The sequence below is a fragment of the Carassius auratus genome, chromosome 30, assembly GCF_003368295.1.
Source record: "Carassius auratus strain Wakin chromosome 30, ASM336829v1, whole genome shotgun sequence".
NCBI lineage: Eukaryota > Metazoa > Chordata > Actinopteri > Cypriniformes > Cyprinidae > Carassius > Carassius auratus.
In genome coordinates, this window is record NC_039272.1 from 3,549,720 (window position 1) to 3,556,662 (window position 6,943).

The window sequence follows — 6,943 nt, forward strand, 5'->3', positions numbered from 1 at the left end:
TGTGATGACGTTGTGCTACGTGGTCACGAAAACTTCTGTTTGCACGTTTTTAAGCATTGTGGTTTAAAAACATGATTTTAAGCCATTGAAACGCAATCAAAATGCCAATTTTTTAAGTATCTTTGCAAATACAGTAATTTTAGGTCTTTAATTGGAGGCAAACAGCTGAGAAAGAAAACACCATAGACAGTAAAAGAAATGGACACAGCGACCCCATTGGAACTCAATTGAGACAAATGAAGCCCAGTTTTAGCGTTTTTTAGCACTTCCGTTTCTGACGCGCAGACTCAAACGAAGCTTGACGACGTCAGCAACCTGTCTGACAGATGTAAATCTTCTAAGTGACTGTACGTGCAAACTGCCATCATTAATCTTGCAGAGACGGCGAGCTTGAGCGGGGAGTTCTTTGTCGTGAGTGAGCAGGAGTAAGTATTCTGATTAATTATTTTGTATAGTATTTTAAAATGTAACGCCACTACGCCATATTAAGTTAATTGCCTGCGAGCTTCTCCTCCTGTCTGTACGGTAATGCGACAGAGAGCCGAGTGGTTATGACGCAATCGTTAGCCTATTTTTTTACAAAAACTGTTTATACGGGGCCATAATGTAACATAGAAGGTAATGGAGCCCTTTATACATTTTCGTGTATCTTTAGAAATAAATAATGGACAAACAGAGTCTTTAAACGCCTCAGATGTAAAGTTATTCGCTGTCAAAGTGACGCCAAAATGAATGGGAGTCAATGGGAATGCTAACGCAAGTGAAGTTCTGCTAAAAGATGGCAGCCCCCACCCGACTTCAACTTCCGGTCGAGTTCCTTGCCCCTTGGAAAACACTTGCAACAGCATATTGGAGCCGGCAGCTCTTAAAGTGACAGCAGTCTAATATTCCTGTTGTCTGTCATTCATGTTAATCAACAAAAGAGAGAAAATCTCTCACTGACTCTTGACTAAATAACATCTGTAACTTTAATAAGAAGAAATCTATATTTATTTTACACAGTGAAAAAAATGCAGCATTTATATTCATTTGATTACCTTATACAATGTATGTAGCATTTCTTATTTATTTGTTCCTCTGTATTTTTTCTTTTTTCTTTGATTTTTTATTTTTTTTGTCCTATTGGTTGTTAGTGTCTTATTTTATTCCTGACTATTTACTTGTCTTCATTGAGCTTGAGGTTGTTGGTTTTTTTAGGTTTTTTTTTTTTTTTTTTGTGATACTGACACTGGTGACAAGATTTATAATACTTCTATGGTACAGTATAACACTTTTTGAAATCTTTAAGACCTTATTTAAAGCAAAAATAACTATATTGTGATATATATTGTCACCGTGAAATAAAATGACTAGCCTATATCGTGATATATGATTTTGGTCATATCACTAAACCCTACCCAGTTTATTGTTCACTGACTACTAACGGTATGTCACGCATGTGTTTATTTTAATTTTTAAACACTGAGCCTTCTATATATTACTGCTTGCAAACATTGCTGTCCAGTTTAAATTCTTAATTATAAATAAATGCATTAGACAATTGATAACATTTTCTTTATTCATCCATATAAATCAGTCATATAAAACCAGACCTACATGCGAACCTCAGCACTAGTGCAATGGAAATTCAAGATCGAGAACTTAACTATACAATCATCTATCAAAGCCATAATGTAAATCATTAAAGGATCTCTGACGGGGAACCCGGTTCTCACAAAGTGGCTGGGATCAATGTGGACATAGATATCCCCGATTCTGAATGAAAAACTGAAAAGGGGATATGGCACAAAGACTCTTCCTGTGAATCGCTCTCGTGTCCATGCTGACCGAGGTCTGCTGTAAATCTGCCACGATGAAAAATTAGATCAGTTATTATATTACAAAGCACTTAAAATCTAATTTCATAGAAACGCCATGTCTTTGAATCTTCACTCACTCTCTGCTGTAGCCCTGTCGAATCAGTCTCTCTGTCTCAATATGAAGCTCCTCCTCCTGATGTCTAAGCTCCTCCCTCTCTTGTAGTTCTGCTTGCTCTTGTCATCTCTGCTCCTCCCACTGTTCTCTGCGCCTCTGCTCCACCTGTTGGACGAAAACATCAATTGCAGACATCTAGAAGCCATACTTTATAACACAAGTATTTTTCTGTACAGACCTGTATATATATAAAATATAGAATAAAGCATCCAAACGTGCTCTTAACTTGTCAGCTATTTAACTACATTTCTTAAAAATGTACACCGTATTAATTAAGTGTCAGAAGATTAATATTTCAAATAAACGCTGTTCTTTTGAACTTTCAATTTATCAAGATTCTTTTAAACACTGATAATAATAAGAAATGTTTCTTTATTTTGTGTCACTGAAAAATGGAGCAAGGGCCGATAAATTTTTGCTTTGCAATCACAGGAGTACATCGCATTTTAAAACACAGAAAAATATATAAATATAGTTATTTTAAATTGTTTTTACTGTATTTTTGATTAAATAAATGCAGACTTAATGGACATAGGAGACTTTATACTGAATTTTGAAAGATAACGTATATTATGACAGTTTTTGATTTTCCACACTCTCTTAGACTTCTCAGATGAAATGGTATTCAGCACTTCCGAGGGTTTGAAAGTCATATATTGATGTATGCATCTGTCTGACTCGGCCGAATGAGTCTGAGGATAATATTTCTAAAAGTTACTACTATACCACTTATATCTCAAAAGATGAAAGCAAATGTAATTCCTCATTATATGGCCCCTTTTTAAAAATGCATAACTTGATGAAATTATGGAAGTAAAGAGAACTGTTGAAGGGGGCTGCTGATCTGCTGGCCGTCATCCTCACCTCTCGCATGAGTCTCTCTCTGGCTCTCCTCTCCTTCTCCCACTCTGCCTCTCTCTTCTCCCAAACACGCTGAGCTTCCTTCCTGCAGGCGGCAAACAACAACAGATCATGACTCTCTTCATCCAGGCAGCATCAGCGACGGCTCTCTCTCTCTCTCCTGACTTTCTCCAGTCTCTGCTCTTGCACTTCTCCCTCCGGCAGTGCTGCAAGGATCTGGCCGTCTGACTCCTGACGGACAGGAAATCTATAGCAGTCACTCAGTCAGGAAAAATTCTATTAAACTCAAAGGCAAAAGTTTAGAGTTTTCGTGATAACCCACCAGTTCCTCCTGCACCTGCTGTGTATTGACGAGTCAGGAAATGCCAGTGGCTTTACACTACTGCAGAAGAGTTTCAATTTAGTATTATATACATACATGATTTTTTATTCACATTTTAAATTCATTTTTATACTTTAAGTTTTCATTTTGGTTACATTTCTAGTCATTTTGTTATGCACTTTTGTCATTTTTTTAAGTTTTATTTATTTAATTTATTAATTATTTTTTCCCCACTAAATATTTTACCCAAATTCAGTTTTCCTCCTGCTTTCCTCCATTCTGTTCCTCTCATCCTCCAGCTTCTTGAGCTCCCAGCGTTGAGACATTAGAGCTTCTTGTTCCTGCTTAAGACACTCAGCCTTAAAAAAGAAAGAAATTAAATGCAAGCCTTACATCTGTTGCATCTACAGACCTTGAAAAGTTTCATTTTCTTGAAAAAAACAAGACAAAAAAAAAAACATATACACATTGACAAACACACTTGATCTTCATGGCATTTGTTTTTTGTCACACGTTTGTTGTTTGTGCATTACAAGTATAAGTCTATTTTACCGTAATTCCATACTTCCTGTTCCCACAGCTTGAGCTCCTCCATCTGTTTACGGAGGTCTTCAGCCCGCTTCTTTTCCTCTTGTCTGCTCTTCTCCTCTTCTTCTTTCATTCTCTCCAGAGCCTCCCGTCTTGTTCTCTCATACTCATTCTCTCATCAGCCTGAATGTTACAGAACAGAGTTACATTTCAATGTAATAACATAAAAGAACATCGGCCGTGTTAAACTAAAAAAGAAGTCAACATTGCAGCACCTCGTGTGAAAGTCTCACCTATTTTCTCTCCTGCTGTTGAAACTGCCACTGGTTCACAACGTGATCTTTGTGCAACTCCATCTCCACCTGTGTCCACAAACATTTGAGACACGGAGATGTCAGATTAAACAAAGCTTGCATGTGTTCGGAACCAAATCCCGAGCTCAGAGTTCCAGATCAGTCTTGGAAGAAACATCACATGCACTGTTAACTTACAGTCATGTCTGGTTTTTGATTAAAAAAAAAAAAATCTCCAGCACTATTGACAGCATTTCTGATCCCAAACTTACATACAGCCTCTAAATAATATTAATAATTAACATGCATGTCAAGTTTTCTGCTTGAGATTCTTTTACTGATTTATGACCGACCTTCCGCAGTTCCAGTTTTCCCTCAGCAGCTCCTGTGCAAGCTTAAAAAAAAAAAAAAAAAAAAAGTAAATCAGAAATTTTCAACTGTGTACCATAACATAATTTTAAGACAGGAGTTCATACTGTACATTTTTCCTCCTCTCTTCTCTGGCAGATGGGAGAGCATCTGTGTTTTCCAGCAGCTGTCTGGTCAGTGTGGCTCTGTCTGGATGAACATTTCTGAGCTCGGCCTCCAGCTGGTCTCTCTCTTCCTGGAGCATTATCCTCAGACACTCCCTGTGTTCCTGCAGTTTCTCCTCTTTTATTCGCTCCTGATGAAATGCTGACATTCTAAAACACCATGAAACAAAGTTTGTAACTTTGTTATAGATCTATTGTCTTCAGCATCACCTTGAATGCAATAGCCAGCTCACATAGAACTTATGCGTCTGAGAAACACAGCCATCTTTAGAATTTTGTCTTTAAACTTTAAACTAGCTCTATAGTATTACTATTGAAGAGTAATTAGCTGGTGAAGCTACATAATGGTTATAAAATTCTATATATGAGATATGAGTATAACTATATATTTATATACATATTCACTACTGTTAAGATTTTGTATGTTTTTTTTAAAGAAGTCTCTTCTGCGCACCAAGCATGTTTTGATTTGAATTTATTTGATCCAAAATACAGCAAAAAAAGTAATGTTTTTTTCTATTTGAATATATTTTACAATTTTATTCCTGTGTTTTTCGCATCATTACTCCAGTCACATGATCCTTCTGGAATCATTATAATATTCAGATTTGCTGTTCGAAAACATTTATTGTTATTTTTATGCTGAAGACCTTGACAATGAAATTAGGATTTGCTTGCTAACTCCGTTTGAAAATGTATGTTGAAGGCTGTCAATGTAGCGCAGGTGATTTAGGTGCTGATTCAAATAATTAATATAAAAACAAAAGTGTAGTTAAGAGGAAAGTCGTTAACGACAGCGTACTTGGAACAAAATGTGGTAAATCAAAGAATTACTTTATAAACCAGTTAATCTTAAAGCAAGAACAGGCCTAAATTTAAGACTTTTTTTGACGAATCAAAAAAAATTACGTAAAAAGAGAATGCAGGCATGCTCACTCTTTTTCATGCTCTTTACAGAATAAGAACGCCAGAGTGATTGCTTTACAAAATTATAAAGTAGCTTAAATATCTGTCAAAACCCAAATCAGCATCGGATAAAATACACTTAGGCCTACAGTCTTACAAACAATTTTAACTCTGTTAGCTGATTGACACTATATGTTTCCATCCATATTATACATCTCCACTTGACATAATATTAAAATATCTCCACTTGACATTTTATAGTGTTGAAGTTTCAAAGAGTATCAAAAGTTATTTTATTCCCTTCAAGAGAAGCAATTGTGAAAATAAGCAACATCACATTGCACAAGCAACTTTCTTTGAAGAGAAACACTTTTAGATGATTTCACGATGATTAAACGGTCAGCCAAATGGATATTTTAATCTGCCTAAAGCTGAACCTCAATAAGAGAAGTAAAATCTACAGAGAGCTTGTTGTTCAACATTTTACTTTACTAATAATCAGCATTTTTACAGACCACAATTATAAATGGACTCTTGTTACAGACTGTGAGGATGCGTTTCAGTGGTCATCTGCATCATAAATCCCACAAGGTTTTTTTAATTTTTTATAAAATTTAATGTAGGCTACATTTATAACACCATACATTGCATGGTGCCTTTGCATCAGATGACAAAAAAAAAAAATTTAACTAAGGAAGTGATGGTAAATTCGTTCATCCTTCTCACTTCCGAAGGCCATTATCAATCTCTCACAATTTTTTCCTCTTTTTTGAAATTCGTGAAAACACTTAGTGGAGTTTTTCTTTTGCTGTTTGAGGAAACGGGAATACAGAAATATATATATTTGATGTAATCTTCTGGTCACTGTCAGCACAACTTCTGCTTCTGAGAAAAACACAGAAATGTAATAAGCCTGGGAAAATCCAACTCAGTGGATGTGTTTCATGTGATAACAGAGTCATGAGCAGAGGCCTATAACATGATAATATGATCAGTGTAGTTTTAGATTCCCTTGTTTATTTTATTATATATTTTTTTTTTTTGTAAAATAAAAATGTTTAAAAATAAGATGTTTAAAAATTTTTTTTAATAATTTGTAATCACAGGATCCCCTGCCCCACCATCCCCCTTAATTTATTTTATTTTAATTAATTTATTAATTTATTTATTCACAATTTGACCACTTGTAATAACAGAATAATAAGAGGTACTGGACAAAGTAGATTCCCTTAATTATTGAATTATAATTATTTAATTTAATAACATAATTTATTTTACTTTAAAATTTAATATTTATTAATCTAAATTAATGGTGGAGGTGAAAAAAATACTTCCAGCATAAAGGAAAAATATTTTATTTTTTTTTTCTGTAAGAGAAATTACTTAAATTAGCTTTTTATTGTGCGGTTACATTTGAACTACATTGTGAAGCGTGGGCACAGAAAATTATATATCAAAGGCTTTGGCCCCGACCGTGCAATATGATTGGCTCTTCCTCATGAGTATGCATATATTTGCATAAAGGG

At 35.0% G+C, this 6,943-nt stretch overlaps 1 pseudogene; it reads right to left on the reverse strand.

Moving 5' to 3' along the window:
- Window positions 1-2,703: 2,703 nt before the first annotated feature.
- LOC113049929 (trichoplein keratin filament-binding protein-like) lies at window positions 2,704-4,776 on the reverse strand (annotated as a pseudogene).
- Window positions 4,777-6,943: the final 2,167 nt, after the last annotated feature.